This window comes from Moschus berezovskii, chromosome 23 (genome assembly GCF_049115385.1).
Source record: "Moschus berezovskii isolate FMDL1 chromosome 23, NW_MosBer_1.0, whole genome shotgun sequence".
Classification (NCBI taxonomy): domain Eukaryota; kingdom Metazoa; phylum Chordata; class Mammalia; order Artiodactyla; family Moschidae; genus Moschus; species Moschus berezovskii.
This window is the reverse complement of record NC_142482.1, coordinates 55,892,653-55,914,099: the sequence shown is the minus strand read 5'-3', so window position 1 is coordinate 55,914,099 and position 21,447 is coordinate 55,892,653. Positions and strand designations below refer to the sequence as shown.

General features: G+C 44.6%; 1 long non-coding RNA gene across 1 annotated transcript in view; it reads right to left on the bottom strand.

Annotated features, from left to right (window-relative positions):
* LOC129543796 (uncharacterized) overlaps positions 1-21,447 on the bottom strand; it is a 64,489-nt gene that overhangs the window by 37,414 nt on the left and 5,628 nt on the right. The window contains exon 2 of the long non-coding RNA XR_016036070.1: positions 3,354-3,472. This is a non-coding gene — a long non-coding RNA (uncharacterized LOC129543796). The remainder of the gene's footprint in view (positions 1-3,353; positions 3,473-21,447) is intronic.

The following is a 21,447-nucleotide window of genomic DNA, read 5'->3' as shown; positions in this document are numbered from 1 at the left end:
ACTGTTCTCACATTTTAAAGGGTAATTACTGAGCATTTGCATTTTTTTAAGTTTTCAGAACTGCTTTTCTCAGTTATCTGCACTATCTGCTGTGAGGGCATATTCTCATTGTGGAGATGAAACCAAGTGTGAAATAGGGTAGCGATTGGTGAAGAGGTGAAGGTGTATTTTGGTTCAAGTTGAGAATTCACAGGCCTTGGTCCACTGAGCCATATTTCCCACGCTTACTATCTGTGAAACAGCAGCTGTCAGGTGGAACTCTGAGAAACATGCTCAATAAAGTTGAAGATTTTAAAAGAATCAACCTGTCCCTTCCCCTTCTTTTTCTTTAAAAAAAATTTTTTTTCATTTGGCTGCGCAGGACCTTAGTTGCAGGACATGGGATCTCTGATCTTTGTCGCAGTCCATGAAACTCTTAGTTGCGACATGTGGGATCTAGTTCCCTGATCAGGGATCAAACCTGGGCCCCCTGCGTGGGGAACTCAGAGTCTTAGCTACTGGACCACCAGGGAAGTCCCCCTTCCTCTGATCCCGCATCTGTCATGTTCCTTACAGCTACTTGGACTCCTTGGCTCGAATACCTTGTGACGGGGGGATCACTACCTCATAAGCCACTCATCTCAGATCCAAGTACCTCTTCTTGATGGAAGGTGTTCCTTCTTTAGGTAAAAATCCCAGGTGATGCTGGATTCTATCTAAAGAACCCGCCTGCCAATGCACAAGCCACAGGAGTTGCATTTTTGATCCCTGGGTCGGAGGGTTCTGGAGGAGGGCATGGCAACCCACTCCAGTATTCTTGCCTGGAGAATCCCATGGACAGGGGAGCCTGGCGGACTACAGTCTATGGGGTCGCACAGAATCAGACATGACTGAAGTGACTTAGCACGCACGCTGTGTCCCTAAGAGTCTGCTCCTTGGTCCTTGAAACTTGGCCAGCATTTTGGGACAAAGAGTTTTAGAAGCAACTTTTAAAGGGGGAAATGCTGCATGCCTGAGCAGCTAGATCATTGCCTCTGAAGTTCATGAGCCTGATTCCTGTAATTGATAAATCAGGTTAGTTCTCTGTTTCTCAGGGTACCATCACTTTGCTTTTTACCTCTGCTACTTTCTTTGGTTTCTCCCTAACATCTTCCTTCTCTTGTAGATGCTTCTTTGTCTCTCAAGTTTATATTTCTCCCTGTGATGCTTTTCTATTTTTATCTTTTTACTTCTTTTTCTTTGCTCCTATTTGCCTTTCCCCTCAATTTTAATGAATATTTATTAGATACCTAGTTCACACTAAGGAATGTACTTTGTTCAGTCACTGAATCGTGCCCAACTCTTTGTGACCCCATGGACTACAGCACGCCAGGCTTCCCTGTCCTTTACTATCTCCCGGAGTTTGCTCAGACTCCTGTCCATTGAGTCGGTGATGCCATCCAACCATCTTGTCCTCTAGTGCACTAGGTACATAAAGAAGTTATAGAGAAAGCCTCTGCCCTTCAAGAAAATGAGCTCTTCTGTAGAGTCTGGTATCTCCCCTTTAATCAACCACAACAGAAAACAGTTATTTCCCCTGGCTTTGTCTTTTGTTCTTCAAAGTTAGCTAGGCAAAAAAGCAAACTGAACATGTTCTATCTCTTACTGGAAGGAACAAAAGGAAAATCTAAGTGGGTTTATTTTTTGTGTCTTTATGTAACTCTCAACTTTTCACTTTTTACATCAATGGGACTTGGCTGAAAACCATGTTTTTCTCCATCCCTGCATTACTCCCTTTTCTTTGACATGACAAAAACGTTAGGAACAGGCTCAAATACTCCAGAGACCCTATTGGTTTTTCTATGTTATCAGTAAGCAATGCCCAATGGGTGGCTTCAACCTGTTGGTTCTTCATAGAGTGAATTGTTTGAAGCCAGTGTTCCTCAACTTGAGCCTGCCTCAGCATCACCTAGAAACCTGGTCAAAGCACCCATTTCTGGGTCCTCTCCCTAGAGTTTCTGATCTGGCCAATCTGGGATGAAAGTGAAAGTGTTAGTCCCTCAGTCGAGTCTGACTTTGCGATCCCACGCACTGTAGCCTGCCAGGTTCCCCTGTCCATGGGATTCTCCAGGCAAGAACACTGGAGTGGGCTGCCATTCCCTCTCCAGGGGAATCTTCCCAACCCAGGGATCGGACCCAGGTCTGCTGCATTGCAGGCAGATTGCTTACCATCTGAGCCGCCAAGTCTGGGGAGGGGCTGGAGAATTTGTTTTTCTAACAAGTTCTGGAGTGATGCTGCTACTGGCCTGGGGACCACATGCTGAGAACCACTGAATTCAACTGAACCTCGATAGTTAAGAGGCAGCTTTGCCAGTGGGGGACTGGCGGCAGGGGTAGTCACTTTTGCTCATTTTTAGGGTTCAGAACAGTGAACCTTAAAATAAAGTTTTAAATAAACACATTTTAGATACACTGTTCTTATGGACATGTTTCCTGCATGCGTGAGGAGAAGGATCGTCCTCCAGAACCTCAGGACTTCGGCCTCCGCCCAGACCCCAAGTCAGGAGGACCCTCCTTCATGCCCCTCGGTGTGCACAGCCCTCTCCTCTCGTGCCGTGCACCACTAGCCAGGTTCTAGGTCAGCTCTGAGACACTGGCTTTTTCTAAGCAAAGGAGCAAAGACATGAGCATGACTCGGGTTATAAAATGTTGATTTTTAAGGACCTGCTCTCACTGTTTTTTGTTTTCTTTAATTTAAAGATATCTAACCTCCACAAACGATCCTGCTGTGACTTTCACTGACATCATGTTTGTCTGAGTTTTGGATTCCACAGTAAGACTATGATTTAAAAGCCAAAGACAGAAGCAACCTTAAAAGCCAGAGTTTCTTCTAGACCCGGGCTGTGGACAGACCAGCAGTGGCGGCGTGGGCATACATATCTGTATATGCGTGTGTGGTGTGTGCACATCCTTGCACAGGGCAGGTGTGTGTGGGGAGGAGTGCAGAGCTCTGGTCTACCCAATCATGGAACATACAGATATGCTAGCATTTCACATCATCGAGGATCAGAACGATAGCTGGGCTTGGTGACACAGGGAAGAGTTCTAGAATTTAAAACTCCTATGGATCATAGTTAAATGTTATTCAATGAATTTAAATCTCCAAGAAAACAATTCTATTACTTTGCTGCTTTCCAGTCCATCCTGTAATAGCAAACTTATTGCTCTGGTTCTCAAATGAGAACCTTTTTGATGTTCTGAGACACACTGTAAGTTGCTGCGATACTTCCCGTCTGAATTATAAAAAAATTCATGTGAGTATTGACAATATTTCACTTACAAACTTTTATATATAAAGGTTATACTATCTTTTACAATTTATTCAGCAGACTTACCTTCAGACCCCAGTTTAGTGGTGCAAGGAACACTTCATTTCAATTTATTTAGTCTTGTCTACAGGTACGATGGCAGTTGGACTTGGCAGAACTGGAGAGATTCTGACACACACATGTGCCTGGGAGAGAGGAGATTTAAAATGTTACAACCACAGAACAGAAAATGGGATGTCCCAACTTTATTCTGAAGTACCTCTGTAATTTCCCCAAGATGAGAATATCACAGCAGGCCACTTCATCCGTTAACTTCTTTGGTCTTTCAAAGAACCTCTGTTTCTGAGATAAGGACAGAGACCCTGGAGACAATCTAACTGATGAGGAAAGTAATTCCTTGTCCGAGAACCAGGCTAACCCAGAATAAAGGGAATCTTGTTCTCCTTGATGACCGTTAGTAACCTGTGCATTATTGAATCTTGAATAAATATCTGAACTTATCAAATTCTGAGCACCTGAGATCAGATTTCAAAAACTATGAGTGCGTGGAGCTTTCCCTCATACATTCTGGTGTGAGGTATGAGGTAAGGCTGAGGCTCCAGGATCTTTTTAAAGCTTCTCAACTGACTCTAGTGCACAGCCAGGTTTGGGAACCACCCTGGTATGATAAAAAGAGAGAGAGGCTTCCCCGGTGGCTCACATGTAAAGCACCTGCCTGCAATGTGGGAGACCCGGGCTCGACCCCTGGGTTGGGAAGATTTCCCCTGGAGAGGGAAATGGCAACCCACTCCAGTACCCTTGCCTGGAAAATCCCATGGAGAGAGGAGCCTGGTAGGCTACAGTCCATGGGGTCGCAAAGAGTTGCACATGACTAAGTGACTTCACTTTCACTTTTCTGGTATGAGAACACAGAGGGGAGACGCATTGATCATCCAGGAGAAAACAAGGTCTGGGAGGACTTCACAGAGGTGACACTTAAGCTGGGCTCAGAAGCATGATTTCGACAAATGCACAAGCCATTTCTAGGTAGAGAAGAAACCACAGTAGGTCCTGGGAGGTGTAAGAATTCAAGGCAACTGTGGGGAGGCAGGGCAGCACGCTGTGATCACACGGGCTACATCAGATGATCTACGGGGAATGAGAAGGAAAGAAGGAAGTTTCAAAAAGAAAACTGGCGGCCAAGGACACACTGTCCTGAGTGCTACGTAAGAAATTCGAATTTTAGTGCAGGCAGTGGAAAATCATCAACAATTTTTATTTTAAGGAATGATTTTTTTTTTCAAAAAAGAATCTGTACTCTAGAAATGTAATTTGTGAAATGCAATGGAAGAAAAAGTGAAATAAAAAGAAATGGAAAGTGGAGTCTTCATTAGTGGGGCTATCCAACAGGCCAGAAAAGAAATAGTCAGGGTCTGATTTTAAAAAGTGGCAGCGAGGCACTTCCCTGGTGGTTCAGTGGCTAAAGTTCCAAGCTTCCAATGCAAGAGGGATGGGTTTGATTCCTGGTCAGGAAACTGAGACCCACATGCCACATCAGTTCAGTTCAGTTGCTCAGTCAAGTGACTTGAGTGACTTGACTGAGTGACTTTCACTCATCCAGCTATAAGCCCCTCCAGGGAAGAGGTCATGACTTGTTTATCTTTATGTTCCAAAAACAGCATAATTCCTGCTTTATAGCAGATGCCCAACGAATTCTTGTTGAAAATACTCCCTTTTCTTAAGGAAAGAAGAATTTGGAGCATCTTCTGAGAGTGACGGGGTAAAGGACAGGGTGAGAACTTGAGACAAGAGGTCAAGTTCAGAAACCCCAGTGCTGGAGAACAGGAAACTGGCTGGCGAAGGATCTATGTAAAGATTGTTGGGTAAAAGTCTGTACCAGCGGAGACAGAGGAGGCTTACCACACTGTGTAAGAGCAGTGCGCACAACAAGAGGGTAGTAACAAAGCAGGCACCACCTTGTGTGTGTAAGTCGCTTCAGTCGTGCCTGACTCTGTGACCCCCGACTCTCTGGACGGTAGCCCACCAGGCTCCTCTGTCCGTGGGATTCTCCAGGCAGGAACACTGGAGTGGGTTGCCAATAATGCAGGCACAACCTTATAAGAGCAAAAATCCAAGTTGAGGCTTTCAGAGAGATTTGCTCTGCGAATTCTCTGAAGACTCTGTCTCATGCATTGGTGAGCTCGGAGCCCTGGTGTCAGGTCAGCTCCCCTCATCCTAAGAGACACCCTCCAGTGTGTCTGAGAAAGTGATGTATGTTCTGTGACCGCCTCCTCCCGGTCCCCTGGCATGGGAACAGCCAGAATCCCCCCCTCTGCTGGGAGAAGGTCACAGTCCAAGAAGACAGGTAAACCAGAGGTCGGAGTGCACACGGCCTCCAGGATGCCAACTGGCTTTGCCGCATCGGGAGGTTTCTCACACTCCCTGGGCCAAGTCTCCTGTTTTGTAACAATTCAGTCAAGGGTTTTTACTGAAGTAGACAAGCATGAAATGCATTTTCCAGAGAAGTTTCCGAAGTGGGGGAAAGTTCATGGCTCAGAAGCACCAGTGGGTAATGAAAGGAGACTGCGAACTTCTGTTTTTCTTTATAAAAAAGAAAAGTAAGAGTTTCCCAGGTTTTAAAACCTAAATCTAAAACTTGTGCTGTGTCCCTGACTCTTAGCCCACCTTCTTCTCTAACCCTGATGTTGCTTATTTGAGGCTGCTTCAAAATGCCCCAAGTGGGTGACCACGGCTTCAGTTGGTACCAGGACGCCCCTGGAAATGCATGCAGGCTGGCTTCCCTTTGCAGGGACCTCAGCTCTGTCACTGCCCTCCAGCCCAGAGTCACAGCTGCCCAGAGGGACTCACTGGGAGCAGGCAACTCTAGTGATGGCTGCTTGCCTTCACCGGCTGGTGAGCCCTCATTATAAGTCTTGATTAAACTGCTGTTTATTGTCAGGAACTCATCTTTCCCTCACCCAAAACCAAATGCTAGCCTTAAGGATGAAGGAACAAAACTAAAACAAATCTGGCCATCACTCTGCTTTGGGCATTAACCTATTCAGCCCATGTCTTTGATATGCAATCAAACACGAATGAATGTTAGGTTCCCAGATTTAGGAGAAAAAAAAATTAATAAAAGTACAAATACAGCTTTATAAAACAAGTCAAATGAAAATGCTTTGACTCATCCTAGTCCACCACCTAGCCAATCTGCTGGTTCTCAGATCTAGTTCCATTGTCTGACCTTGAGTAGGATATTTAATAAGTCATTGAGACTCAATTATCTCTATTTTTTTAATTGAAGGATAATTACTTTACAGAATTTTGTTGGTTTCTGCCAAGTATCAACATGAATCAGCCATAGGTATACATATGACCCCTCCCTCTTGATCAATTATCTCTAAATTGGACTAGTAACACTTAGATGGACATGAGTTTGAATGAACTCCAGGAGTTGGTGATGGACAAGGAGGCCTGGCGTGCTGTGATTCATGGGGTCGCAAAGAGTCGGACATGACTGATCGACTGAACTGAACTGAACACCTCTTTGGAAGGGTTATGAGAATTAAGCAACGTATATATAAAGTATGGAAAGTGAAAAGTGAAAGTGAAGTCGCTCAGTCATGTCCAACTCTTTGTGACCCCATGGACTGTAGCCTACCAGGCTCCTTTGTCCATGGGATTTGCCAGGCAAGGGTACTGGAGTGGGTTGCCATTGCCTTCTCCAGGGGATCTTCCCAAGCGAGGGATCAAACCTGGGTCTCCCACACTGCAGGCAGACGCTTTACCATCTGAGCCACCAGGGAAGCATTAAGTATGGAACACCTTGATAAATGTCTATTTCTGTTCCCTTCAAACTGCCTCTTGGAATTACTCCTGTATCTCTATTAAAATAGCCATACCATCTGGCAATCCCACTCCTGGGCATATATTCAGACAGAACTCTAATCTGAAAAAGATACATGCACCCCTGTGTTCATAGCAGCACATCTATAATAGCCAGGTCATGGAAACAACCTAAATGTCCATCGACAGATAAACGGATAAAGACGTGCTACAGGTGAATTCTGACCGTCGTTTTCTTGACTACGCAGCCCAAGAGCCAGAGCTCAAGTGCTTCAGCTCAAGAATGGACCCTCCTCAGCAAACTCTGCCTTCCTCTCCTTGTCCTCCCTCCTTCTTTCTTTCTTTCCTTCCAGTAAAGAAGAATTTTATATTGACTGTTTTATCCTGCTCCGCAATGTCTTATGTTTACCATTTCTCTACTACATTTTAGAGGGCTACTTCTCTGACATTTTTCAAGAGTGTCAAATGTAATATCTTCCCCTGACTCTTCACTTTTTGCAGGCATTGTTTCAAGTCAGGATTTAGAACCATTGAGTTGTATGTTTGAAGCAATGCACCTGTTAGTTGAAAACTTGTTTTATTTTTTACTTTAGAATTATACACAATTTTTTTAAATGATACAGTGTGTCACAAAACACAGATGGTTCAGCATCCATTTATATCATGAGCTCACAGCATTACATCAGTGTTTTATAGACACAAGTTCATTCCCCCAAGGTTGCAGCGAGTTTCACATCAGCATCTTTATTTTGTAATTCTTAAGAAGGGTTAGTGTCATGTCATCCTGAGACCACTGTACTTGAAATAAACAAAAATGTTAGTTTTGTAGCATTTTTAGAATCTTGATCATTGAAAATCACATATGGGCAGCCCTAACCCTTCCATAGCACTTCATATTCCAAATTCAGATCAAATAAAACTCACAAAGCAGACAGAAAATAGAAAAATTAAAATTTGCTCATGAAACTCTGCCGGCTCTCCTAACTGAATCTTTGATTAAGGGATACACAGCTGCAAAGCTAAGACTTAAAAGCCAGGACCTCCCTCTAATTACTAAAGTTCCACATCTTCTCTGAACAGAAGCTGCAAATGACACACGTTTCTTCCTCCAGTGGTCAGATGCCTTTCTAAGGAGTAGACTGGCAGACAATCAACGAAAAACAAATGGCTTGAATAATCTTAAAAACTGATTCATTCACTCAACAAATACTCACTGAACATCTACTGTGGCTAGGCCTTTTTCTAGACGGCAGTGGTGCAGGAATGAGTAAGACAGAGCAAGCCCTTCCTCTCAGAGAGCTCGCATTCTTGGGGGAGACGAGTGACAGCAAATGAGAGACAGGCAAGCCTGTAATTACAGCCTGCAGTCAGGGCTTTAGTGGGAATGAACTGGGTGTGCAGATGAGAGAGGGCACGTCCTCTGAACAGTCTTCAGGAAGGTTTGATCTCAGGGGCTAACAGTGATGTACAAACGCAGACCTGACAAACATGAAGGTGCCCGCTGAGCAAAGGGATGAAAGGAAAGCACCCTGGTATACGGGAGGCACAAGAAGACAGCCAACAAGGGTGGCAGAGAGGAAGTGAGGGAGAAAGGATACTCTCAAATCATGATTTCCACCATACAAGGTAAGAGCAGGAGGTGAATCTGTTAAAATCCCATTGAATCATCAGCCCAATATACAAAAGGAAATGTGCTGTATGGGGACTGATGGGTAGGACAAACTTAGCATATTAAAAAGCAGAGACATCACTTTGTTGACAAAATCTGTATAGTCAAAGTTATGGTTTTTCCCGTAGTCACATACGGGTGTGACAGCTGGACCATAAAGAAGGCTGATTGATGCTTTCGAATTGTGGTGTTGGAAAAGACCCCCGAGAGTCTCTTGGACTGCAAGGAGTTGAATCCAGTCCATCCTAAAGGAGATCAACTCTGAATATTCATTGGAAGGGCTGACACTGAAGCTGAAGCTCCAATACTTTGGTCACCTGATGCGAAGAGCCAACTGACTGGAAAAGACCCTGATGCTGAGAAAGACTGAAGGCAGGAGAAAAGAGGGCAGCAGAGGATGAGATGGTTAGATAGCACTGACTCAATGAACTTGAGCTTGAGCAAACTCTGGGAGACAGTGAAGGACAGAGGAGCCTGGCGTATTGCAGTCCATGGGGTTGTGAAGAGTAGGACATGACTTAGCAACTAAAGAACAACAACGGGTGTACGTTACTGGTGCAGCGTGGACAGAGTGAATGGAAAACTTGGCACTTAAGTGTAATCGAAGGTATCTGTTCCTACCAGTTCCTAAAGGCCATTGCTTAGGTCTTTAGGGTGGTGGGCTAGACAGATACAAGTTTTAAGTGAAGTGAAGTGAAGTGAAAGTTGCTCAGTCAAGTCTGACTCTTTGCGACCCCATGGACTATACAGTCCATGGAATTCTCCAGGCCAGAATACTGGAGTGGGTAACCTTTCCCTTCTCCAGGGGATCTTCCCAACCCAGGGATAGAACCCAGGTCTCCTGCATTGCAGGCAGAGTCTTTACCAGTTAAGCCATAAGGGAAGCCCCTCAAAAAAGACAGCTTCAAATGTGTGCATGTGTGTGCTAAGCTGCTTCAGTGCTGTCCCACTCTTTGTGACCCTACAAATTATAGCCCGTCAGGCTCGTCTGTCCATCGGTTTCTCCAGGCAAGAATACTGCAGTGGGTTGCCATTCCCTTCTCCAGGGGATCTTCCCCACCCAGGGATCGAACCCAGGTCTCCCGTATTGTAGGGAGATTCTTTACTGTCTGAGCCACCAGGGAAAATCCATTCAAATGTGTGATGAATGTTAAATTCCTGTTGGAAGTAAACATCACTACTATTTCAATTATCAATGAAAACTATTTCTGACTTTGTTATGTGAGTAAGATTAATTCTCTACTCCCCTTGGTGGATATTGGGACATTCTTAATGTCCAGATTGCTCTGTGGAATAGCATTCTGAAACCATTATATGATAATCTCAGGAGTCCCTAAGCATTCCGTTATTATTTTAAAAATAAAAATAAGAGAAATTACGTTAAGCTAAATCCTTCACATCTGCTTATATCCACTTGCTCTTCCTAACTCTGGGGTAAAAGAACAGTCCTCGTCCTTTTCACCAGTCAGGAAAAGCACAACTTCCCCTCCTCCTTCGCTTCTCTAGACTAAACATCCCCAGTTCCCCCAATGCTTTCTTTTTGATCTTCATTTCCAAACTATTTATCACTTATGCTCTCCTTCCCTGAAAGTCCTCCAGAGTTCCAAATAGTTGAGCCGCACAATGATGAAACAGCTCCAAGGAGGTTTAAGTGATTGCAGATAGAAGCAACCAGGACTTTTCTCCTCTTCCCTGAAAGGCCCGTGGTGAACAAAATCCAGGGAAGAGTTTCTTTCTTTATAACTTCACTTTCTTTTGGGGAAAGCAGTAGTTGAAGGAGGAATTAAGTGGAAAACATTGGTTTTGCATCTGATCTAGTTACTCTAAAAGAAATCTCAGTATGTAGAGTTTTTATGTTCAGTTAGAACAAAATGCATTTTGTTTATCACTTTAAAAAGCTAATTTGAAAGGCTTAATACTAATTAATTCACATATCATTTGCTGGTAACCACACAGGTAGCACTAGAAGCAAAGAATCTGCCTGCCAGTGTAGGAGACCTAATGGACAGGGGTTCGATCCCTGGGTGGGGAAGACCCCCTAGAGAAGGAAATGGCACCCCACTCCAGTATCCTTGCCTGGAGAATCCCATGGACAGAGGAGCCTGGTGGGCTACGGTCCATGGGGTCTTAAAGAGTTGGACACGACTGAGTGACTTAGTACAGCACAGCACACAGCTAAGAAAAAATTTCAGGGGCAAGACCTTAAAAGTTACTCTTAAGGTCTGTTTAAAATAAACGCACAAACAAAACACCGATTAAAAATAGAACTCTGTTTCCTAATACACGTTTTCCGGCAGTTGAACTGTCTTATGCCAACGTCAAATCCTTGATCAGAATGTTTGTTTTGGATCCTGTTTTTAAGGAAGCACTTCCTTTAGTGTCCTGTACTGGTCCTTGCGCATCAGGCCCATTTTTCTTTCTTCTCTGTGTGATGAAAATGAATGTAAAGCACAGTTTCCATGCCCCCCACACCCCCGCCCCAGCTTCTGATCTGGGCATATTCACGAGCAGAAGAAGAATCGCGGAAGGTAGGGGCAGGCTTGATCGGTGGTCTCAGCTCCCCACGTCGGTGTGAGTGACAGGCAGGCCAGGCCACCAGCCACCAGGCTCACGGCACAATGCCTGGCACCGTGTCAGTCACACCGATCGGTGGAAACAGGTGCGGAAGCTTGAATTTCACCTACAGAAGTGCGGGGAAAATGATGGGCTTTCTGAGCAACAGTAGGCATTTCCCCCCTCATTTAACACTGGGATTATCCGGGGATTCCAACAACTGAAGCTCAGCTAGCCATGCTTCAGTTCAGATTCAAAAGCTTTCTTTGCTTTATCTGTAAGTAAAATACACGGGAGACGGCCACTCAAAGAGGGAAAGCAGAGATTGAGAGCCTCCGGGATGTGGCAACAACAAGAGCTGCTGGGGACAGGAAGGCAGCAAGACAGTGAGTCTTGAGCTTCCCTAAAACTCTCGGAGCTGTGCTTTGAAAAGCTTGCCATCTGAAACCAACACGGGGCAGAGAGAGACAATCAGTCAGCATTCTGAGGCCCTCACGGTAAAAAAATAAAACTAAAAATGTGCCCGTGCTTAAAAAAAAAAAAAAAAGCGGATACTAAAATTAAAATAAAATTGCATTACAAATCAAACTCTCCCATCATGAATCCCCCAGCTGTCCCAGGTTTTTTTTTTTTTTTTCATCAAAGGATGTTCTGGAAGACAGTCAACAAATCAGAGATGCAAACATTAAATGAAAGAGTAAGATCTCCCTGGTTACATTTGGACCCATTAGTCCAACATGATTCCAGGTATTTAAAAATCATGCTGAAGTCACTTTGGAATGCCTACAACCAATCGTTTTTCCCAGTTAGCAACAAAGAATGGGAGTAATAATACGGAACAAGTCATCAGCAAGATAGTTCAAGAGTCACGGGATTTTATAAGAAGCTATCAAACCATCGAATCATCTCCCCACCCATTCCTGTCACACGACGGAGTAGATTCCAACTCTGCTCATTGCTCTTTTCATCATCTTCCTGTCTCCTTTCTGGAAATGCACCCAAGTCAGATTCAGGGGTGTGACTGGTGTAAGTCCTCTGGGACAAGAAGGAGGACCCCTGGGGCCTGGACCTACCATCAATCCAAGCTGTGTGACACCGGACCTCAGATTCTTCAGGAGGAAAGAGAAAGAGTTGGATCAGGTGGTTTGCCAGGGGGTGGCTTAAAAAACAGAATGTATGCTCTCCTCGTTCTAGAGGCTGGAAGCTCAAGATCTAGGCGTGGGCTGGTTTGGTTTCTGAAGTCTCTCTCCTTAGCTTGTCTTCTCCCTGGGTCTTCACACGGTCCCCCCTCTGTGTGCACGTCTGTGTCCTAATCTCTTCTCATAAGGACACCAGACACACTGGACTAGGGCCCACCCATATGGTTTCATAATCACCTCTTTGAAAGTCCCGTCTCCAAATACGGTCCCGTTCTGAGGCACTGGGAGTTCGAACATCTCAATTTTCGGGGAAGGCAATTGAGAAGGTACCTTGGTAAAGGTACCTTTCGATTCCAGAGTTCTCTGATTTCTTTTCTCCTTCAAATATTTTCATCAACTTATCTTCCTTTTTGTAACGTGGAGAGATCCATCCTGTTATCTTTATAGACTGCAAGGAACTGAGGTTGCACTTTTAGGCTGCCGTAGTCTTAAACTACTCCACAGGGCAAGGATACCATTCCAGAAAGTAGGTGGCCAGGTGTGAATTTTCTGCACTTTTTCTCAAGATGGGACCATTGAGCCTATGCCCACTGGAGACTCTTTGTTAAAGGATCTGGCACTGTGAGAATTTTCTAGGATTTCTTTTTGCAAGGATGCCAACACTTGCACCGTACTCCGCCTTTCAGACTTAGCATGTGCTGGTTACATCCTTTCAGACAGTAAGAGACAGAACTGTGCTTGGGTTCTTGGAAATCATTTATTTTCCCATAGGGATACAATGACAAGTAAGGTAGACAGACCCTCAGGAGGCTCTGCGGAGAAGGAGACATTGCTCAAAATACGATGAAGTTCCAAAGTTCACCTTGTTTCTTCAGGGAAGATATTGGTTGTTCTTCACCTCAAGTGATACTGGTAACAAAGTGCTCCTTCTGTCTCCCCCCTACTGCTCCCTGAGTCTCCCCGACGTCTCTGAGTCGTACCTTCTTGACACAGAGGATGAGTGGGTTGACCAGTTGGCAGTCAGTATGCTCTGCCTCTGCTGGACAGAGCTCTTCTACCAAACCACCCCATTCGCCATTGGCTAGCTTAGGGAACGCTGGCTCCTGTCAGCTGTCTACGTCAGGTCCGACCAACCTCATCATGAGGCCACGTGGCTCTGAGGCGACCAACGGCTGGGGATTCCCTCTGAGAAGACATCAGGTGTTCCAGGTGCTCCAAGATTTCAGGAAAGTAGAGAACAGAGCCAGCAGTCAACTCGCTGTTTCCAGTACATCGCACCTCTTTCCTTCCATTTACCAAGAAGCTAAGGAGCAGTTTACATCCATTGTCTTTACCCCCTCACCTTCGTCCTCTGCTACTCTAATCCTTGCTATTCTTGCACACTGACTTCTGAGCCCCCTTTCCTTAACTCTAGAAGAAATTACCTTTCAATTTTAATATCCTTTTGTCATTTTCTCCTCAAACTTGCTGCTGCTCTTAAAATCACTGATTGACTGCCCCTACTTGCAAAGCCTCTTGCTGTGGCTTCCGTGGCTGCATTATTCAGGGAGTGGAAGGTGGACCGTAAGCTGCAGGGTCAGCCTTAGAGTCAATGCACCTAGACATGAATCCAGGTTCTTCCTACTACTCAACATCCATGCAGCTCGTGTGTTAATTCTATTCCATTTAACACACTTCTTTCTGAGTACCGATGATACTTGTGATGACTGAGTAACACAGAGAAATTCCGGATAGATAAAACCAGAGTCTGGACTTAGATGAATGAAGTAATACATGTGCAGACACTTAAACCTTACTTCTTGTACCCAAGTGGACACTAAGATCTATTGATTCCACCTCCACAGCATTGTGTGTTAGTTTCTCAGTTGTGTCTGACTCTTTGCGACTCCATGGACTATAGGGGATTTCCCAGGCAAGAATACTGGAGTGGGTTGGCATTTCCTCCTCCAGGGGATCTTCCAAAACCAGGAATTGAACCTAGCTCTCCTGCATTGCAGGTGGACTCTTTATGATCTGAGCCACCAGGGGTTATTGCTCGGATTCATTCCTCTTCTTTATCACCATTATCCTGGCTGCATTGAGCTTTCCTGGTGGCTCAGCTGGTAAAGAATCTGCCTGCAATGCGGGAGACCTGGGTTTGATCCCTGGGTTGGGAAGATCCCCTGGAGAAGCGAAAGGCTACCCACTCCAGTATTCTGGCCTGGAGGATTCCATGAACTATATAGTCCATGGGGTCGCAAGGAGTGACATGACTGAGCAACTTTCACTTTCACTGGTAGCATTCCCCACTACCTTTGACCTGGCTTAGCAGTTAACACACTGAGCTCTGAGCAGTTTCTGGAAATCACAGGGAGGCGCCTCAAGGACATTCTGCAGGTGATGAGGCAAGAAAGTGGTGTGCCCCTCACGGAGTCCATTTCTGCGTCCTCATTGAAACAGAATCAGTTGTGTGTTTTGTTTTTGGAGAAAACATTTTATATTTTACTTAAAAAAAGAGAAACCCATATATTGATTCTGTCACACCATGAGACCCTATCTTCAGAGTACCAACCCTAAAATCCACTTTATAGTTGGCTTTCAGATGATTCAAAATGAAGCACACTTTTGATCATGTCATTTTTCCTTTGTCTGGAAATGCACTACTAGATATGGTAGTCATTAGCTATATGCATGCATGCATGCAAAGTTCCTTCAGTCATGTCCAATTCTGTGTGACCCTATGGACTGTAGCCTGCTAGGCTCCTCTGTCCATGGGATTCTCCAGGCAAGAATACTGGAGTGGGTTGCCATGCCCTCCTCCAGAGGATCTTCCCACCCCAGGAATAGAACCTGTGACTCATGTCTCCTGCACTGACAGGCAGGTTTTTTACCACTAGTGCCACCTGAGAAGCATATATGAATCAAAAAATGAGTGGGTGTATGTATATGTATGTGATTCATTTTGCTGAAGCAGAAGCTAACACGGCATTGTAAATCAGCTACACTTCAATTAAAAAAAAAAGTTTTAAAAGAGAACAAACCCTAATGTAAAAAACATTAAGCAATAAATGAAGCCAAATTAAAAATCCAGTTCATTAGTTGCCTGAGCGTATTTCAAGTGCTTGATAGTGACATGTATCTACTGGCCACCATATTGCACAACTCATATTTGGAACATTTTCATCATTGCACACATTTCTGTTGGCTAGAACTGGCCTAGCTCACGGGATAAAAATTTCTGACTTTGACTTAGGACTTGAATTGACCCTTTCTAGGCCCCTCTGCTGCTGTTTTCCTTTATGTAAGGATCCAATCGGACTGAACTGTTCCCAAATAGACGTATTCACTTTCTGCCTCTGTGCCTCAGCGTACCCAGCCCTGCCCAAAGGGTCCTTTACTCCATCCCTGGATGCCCAACCCTACTCCCCACGGGGGGGCTCTCCTCCACGAAGCCCTTTAGAGTTCACAACTCAAGGTCATTTCCTTGTCTTGTGACTTGTCATAGGATTTCACATGAAGCACCCTAATGTCATCTACCACCATTTTTTCACAGTCAGAATCAGTGACCTGGGGACCCATCCAGGTAGCCTCTAACGAATGCAGTGGGTGTGTCACACCTGCTACTTCTAGTCTACAAAGTGTTTTGAGGGAACCTTAGGGCTTCTTGGACTTCCCTGGTGGCTCAGATGGTAAAGCGTCTGCCTGCAATGCGGGAGACCCAGGTTCAATCCCTGGGTCGGGAAGATCTCCCGGAGAAGGAAATGGCAACCCACTCCAGTAGTCTTGCCTGGAAAACCCCAGAGACGGAGGAACCTGGTGGGCTACAGTCCATGAGGGTGCAAACAGTTGGACACGATTGAGTGACTTCACTTTCACTTTCTTTCACTTAGAGCTTCTTAGCAGCATGTGTATGAAACTCTCTGGAAATTTCCATTACTAGCTGGGAGGGACTGGAGATACTCTGAGGTTCCCATAGTTCACAATTTGTGGTTAAGTCAAAGAGGGCAGCGTTTGCTATTACCGGAGTGTTATAGGAAAGTATGTTACATGTATTAAAACACTGAACACCAAATGATAAGACTTAACCATAAGTAGTACCCGAAAAGCAATATCACTATTTACAGACACATGTTAGGGAGAAACATCATTCTACTACCTTCACTATATATTTGGGTTTGTACTGGCTTTGTTTTAATCCCTATCAGTTCAGTCTCTCAGTCCTGTCCGACTCTGCGACCCCATGGACTGCAGCATGCTAGGCTGTCCGTCACCCTGTCCTTCACCAACTCCCAGAGCTTGCTCAAACTCATGTCCATCTAGTCAGTGATGCCATCCAACCATCTTATTCTCTGTCATCCCCTTCCCCTCCTGCCTTCAATCTTTCCCAGCATCAGGGTCTTTTCCAATGAGTCAGTTCTTCACACCAGGTAGCCAAAGTATTGGAGTTTCAGCTTCAGCCATCAGTCCCTCCAATGAATATTCAGGACTGATTTCGTTTAGGATGGACTGTTTGGATCTCCTTGCAATCCAAGGGACTCTCAAGAGTCTTCTCGAAAGCATCAGTTCTTCGGCGCTCAAGCTTTCTTTATAGTCCAACTCTCACATCCATACATGACTACTGGAAATACCATAGCTTTGACTAGACGGACCTTTGTTGGCAAAGTAATGTCTCTGCTTTTTAATCCCCCTATGATGGTGATTAAAACAAAACAACAGGATCTGAGCTGATCAGATCTTGTGCTTGATCATCAACATGGTGGGTCAGCTAGAGTTTGGGTTGTCAGTTCTGGATGCCCTCAAAGAATCAGCTCTTCAGAGTACAGTTCTCTCCCACCTCAGCCCCCTTTGACTTACACTCTACTGGGTTGCAGAGTCCTGACCTCATAGCACAAGGCTCTCATCAGATAAACCCTCCACAACACACCCTTTTTTATTCTTAAGACTCTGCCCCATTCAAGCCCCAGGAGTACTTGAGCCACCCTGGGGCAGGGCCAGCTTTCAAGACAGACTTCGAGACGGGCAGACTCATCACCGCTCAGGCTGCCAACCTCCTCAGGTTACTATGAATGGTTATGGGTAAAGTCTGCTTTGAATTAGTTGGAAAGAGGGAAGAATTACAATGTGTTTGGTTCAGGCAATTCACTTCAAGGCTCTCGTTTCCCAAATTTCCTGCAATCATAATCATGGCCCATTTTCACAGCCACTAGACTATCAATCCTGTGTAAATAAGATAAAGAACTAGGAAAAAATAAGACCTTTAAAATCTGTGAAAGTGGTGGTACAAATATTACTCGGGACACTGGGAAACAGTATTCAGAATTACTCTCCCACCATCAGAAGCTGCGACAGAGAGACTGCTTTTGCCATGTTTCTAGATATGGTAAAGACTAAATGCACTGTTGTTTAAGGTAAATACTAAGTACAAAGTTGTTTAGAAATAACAGGTTCGCAGAGCCCTTCTTTTCAGGGATTAAAGAAAATACAACCTGCTCTATGACATTTAAAATGGAAAAAAAAAAAAAAAGTGTGGGTGGGGTATTTTCTTGTTCTTTGTCTGCACATCCAGTACGGAGGGAGTGTTATTCACGTTTTCTTGTTGTTGTTTTTTTTTAGAATGTGCTTACTACAGTTTTCTAAAACGTCTTTCTTCAGCTCAGTTCAGTTAGGTTCAGTCGCTCAGTCGTGTCCGACTCTTTGCGACCCCGTAAATCACAGCACGCCAGGCCTCCAATTCACTGGTTTTGAAGCCATGTTCGGTCTGTCAAGTTCACCTTTTGAAAGGAAGAGTGAAAAATTAGAGGCGAGCTCCCCCTGGTGCCTCGATTGGAGAACTGCATCTGCATGTCTGAGACCTTCGCATCCACGGATGAGTGCCCTCTAGTGCCCAGAAACAGAGTCAAGCCACACATTAAATGCCAATTGTTCACTTGCTAAGTCCTGATCCACTCTTTGCGACTCCAGAGCCTGCAGCACCCCAGGGTTCCCCGGCCTTCGCTATCTCCTGGAGTTTGCTCAAACTCATGTCCAGCCCACTCACTGGATAAGACCCTGATGCTGGGAAACATTGACGTCAGGAGGAGAAAGGGACAACAGAGAATGAGATGGTTGGATGGCATCACCGACTCAATGGACGTGAGTTTGAACAAACTCCGGGAGATGGTGAAAGACATGGAAGCCTGGCGTGCTGCAGTTCATGGGGTCTCAAAGAGTTGGACACGACTTAGTGACTGATCAACAACAAACATGTCCACTGGAGTCGATGCTGCCATCCAACCGTCTCATCCTCTGCTGTCCTCTCTCCTCCTGCCCTCAGCCCTTCCCAGCATCAGGGTCTTTTCCAATAAGTTGGCCCTTCGCATCTGATATTGCTCTTTAAGCTGATTGCCGAAGAATCGATGCTTTTGAACTGTGGTGTTGGAGAAGACTCTTGAGAGTCCCTTATAGTGCAAGGAGATCCAACCAGTCCATTCTAAAGGAGATCAATCCTGGATGTTCATTGGAGGGACTGATGCTAAAGCTGAAACTGCAATACTTTGGCCACCTCATGCGGCGAGTTGACTCACTGGAAAAGACTCTGATGCTGGGAAAGGTTGGGGGCGGGAGGAGAAGGGGACGACAGAGAATGAGATGGCTGGATGGCATCACCGACTCTGTGGACATGAGTTTGAGTGAACTCCGGGAGTTGGTGAGGGACAGGGAGGCCTGGCGTGCTGTGATTCGTGGGGTCGCGGAGAGTCGAACACGACTGAGCGACTGAACTGAACTGAACTGAACTCGCATCTGATGGCCGAAGTACTGGAGCTTCAGTTTCAGCATCAGTCCTTCCAATGAACATTCAGGGTTGATTTCCTTTAGGATTTGACTGGTTTGATCTTCTTTCAGTCCAAGGGATTCTCAAGAGTCTTCTCTAGCACCATAGTTTGAAAGCATAAATTTTTCGGTGCTCAGTCTTCTTTCTGCTAATTACTAATTAAATACTCATGAAAAATATTAAAACTACAAAATATTAACATTACAGGAAAAAAGTGACCAATTATGTCCTAACTATAAGCCAAGCACTGTGCTAAGGACCAGGTGAGTATTGGTGCTTTGGCTGTGCATTGTGTGTGCTCAGTCACTCAGCCCTGCCTGACTCTTTGAGACCCCCCTGGACTGTAGCCCACCAGGCTCCTCTGTCCATAGGATTCTCCAGGCAAGAATACTGGAGCAGGTTACCATTTCCTACTCCAGGGGATCCTCCTGACTCAGGGATCGAACCCAAATCTCTTGCATCTCCTGTGTTGTCAGGAGGATTCTTGACCACTGCGCCACCTTGGTTGAGCATTGCAGGGGGACAAATTATCTAATGCAGTAACTCAAAGCAATGATTGTTTATTATCCCACATGGTTTCTGTGAGCCAGGAATTCCCGAGCAGCTCTGCTGGCCGTTTCTGACTGAAGGTCCCTCGTGAGACTACAGTCAGATGGTGACTGGGGCATCTCTCAGATTTGTTTGCTCACCTGTCAGGAGGCTGAGCTGTAAGACCGGAAGAGCTGGAGCTAGAACATGCAGCATTGTGCCCTGTCTCTCCATGACGTCATAAACAGCAATACAGCTTCCTCCTGGCTCTCTTTGTTGGGACCCAACCTGAAAGAAGCCTGGCTATTCCAGGGAGTCAACGGAGGCTCTACAGAGAGACAGGGCTCTGTAAAGTTAACATCCACTCATAGAAGATCTATATATTGCAATTTATTCCTGCCCAACAGAACAAAAGAAATCCTACAGATTGATTTTACAGGGCATTGATCAGTTTCAGTCGAATGTGCAATCTCATTTCAGCATTCTTTCCACCTGCTGACTAGATGTAACAGATCTTCCTCTCCTTCTTTATCCTGTCGCTGTCATCACGCCAGTTCCTACTGTAATGTGTTAAATAAACCTTTGACGGTCGCGTGCGCGCACACACAGACACACACAGCAGCGTCTTGGTAGAAAGCAGAGACAGAGTTCTTTCCAAAGAGCAGGTACGGCCATCACGGAGAGGTGCTACTCGGCTCTCCCTTCAAGAAAGAACTAGCAGACGAGCAGCGAGGGAAACAGCTGGCTGACAGCCCTGACTGCAGTGCCTCTGCGGGGCTCCATCACCGTGACTGAGCTGAGCGCGTGCTTTCTCGAGGCAGTCTGGAGCCAGTGAGCGAACCCAGCGGAGGTTATACTGAATGTGATTATTCAGACGGTTGGATTTAAAGCTACAATCTTCCCACTGTTTTGTATCTGTTCTGTTTGGTCGGCCTTGCTTCTCTTTCCCCTCTTTTTCTATTTTTGTGTTAACAGAGTATTTTTGTGATTTTGTGATTTCAGTTTAAATCATGTGTTTCTTATTTTCTACATCTCTTCTATAATTTTCTCTGGTTTATATAATATATAATTAATATATATTATTAATCATATATAATTAATGTATATTTAATATATTTATATATAATAATATACAATATTTAAATTTAAATATATTTTAAATTTAAATATTATATATTATATTTATATATAATATGCTGCTGCTGCTAAGTTGCTTCAGTCGTGTCCGACTCTGTGTGACCCCATAGACGATAGCCCACCAGGCTCCCCCGTCCCTGGGATTCTCCAGGCAAGAACACTGGAGTAATTTATAATTATATAATTGCATATATTATATATAAATATATATTTATAATTATATTAAATTATAAACATAATATAATCACTATATATTATATTATTATATATTAATTATATATAACATAATAATTATATATAATTATAATAAATATATAATTGATATATTGTTAATATTATATATATTACATTATATATATATATATATCTTTAGGCTTCCCTGGTAGCTCAGTGGTAAAGAATCGACCTGCAATGCATGAGCCTTAGAAGAGACATGGCTTCAGTCCATGGGTCGTGAAGATCCCCTGGAGGAAGGGGCACTAGCCCACGCCTGTATTCTTGCCTGGAGAATCCCAT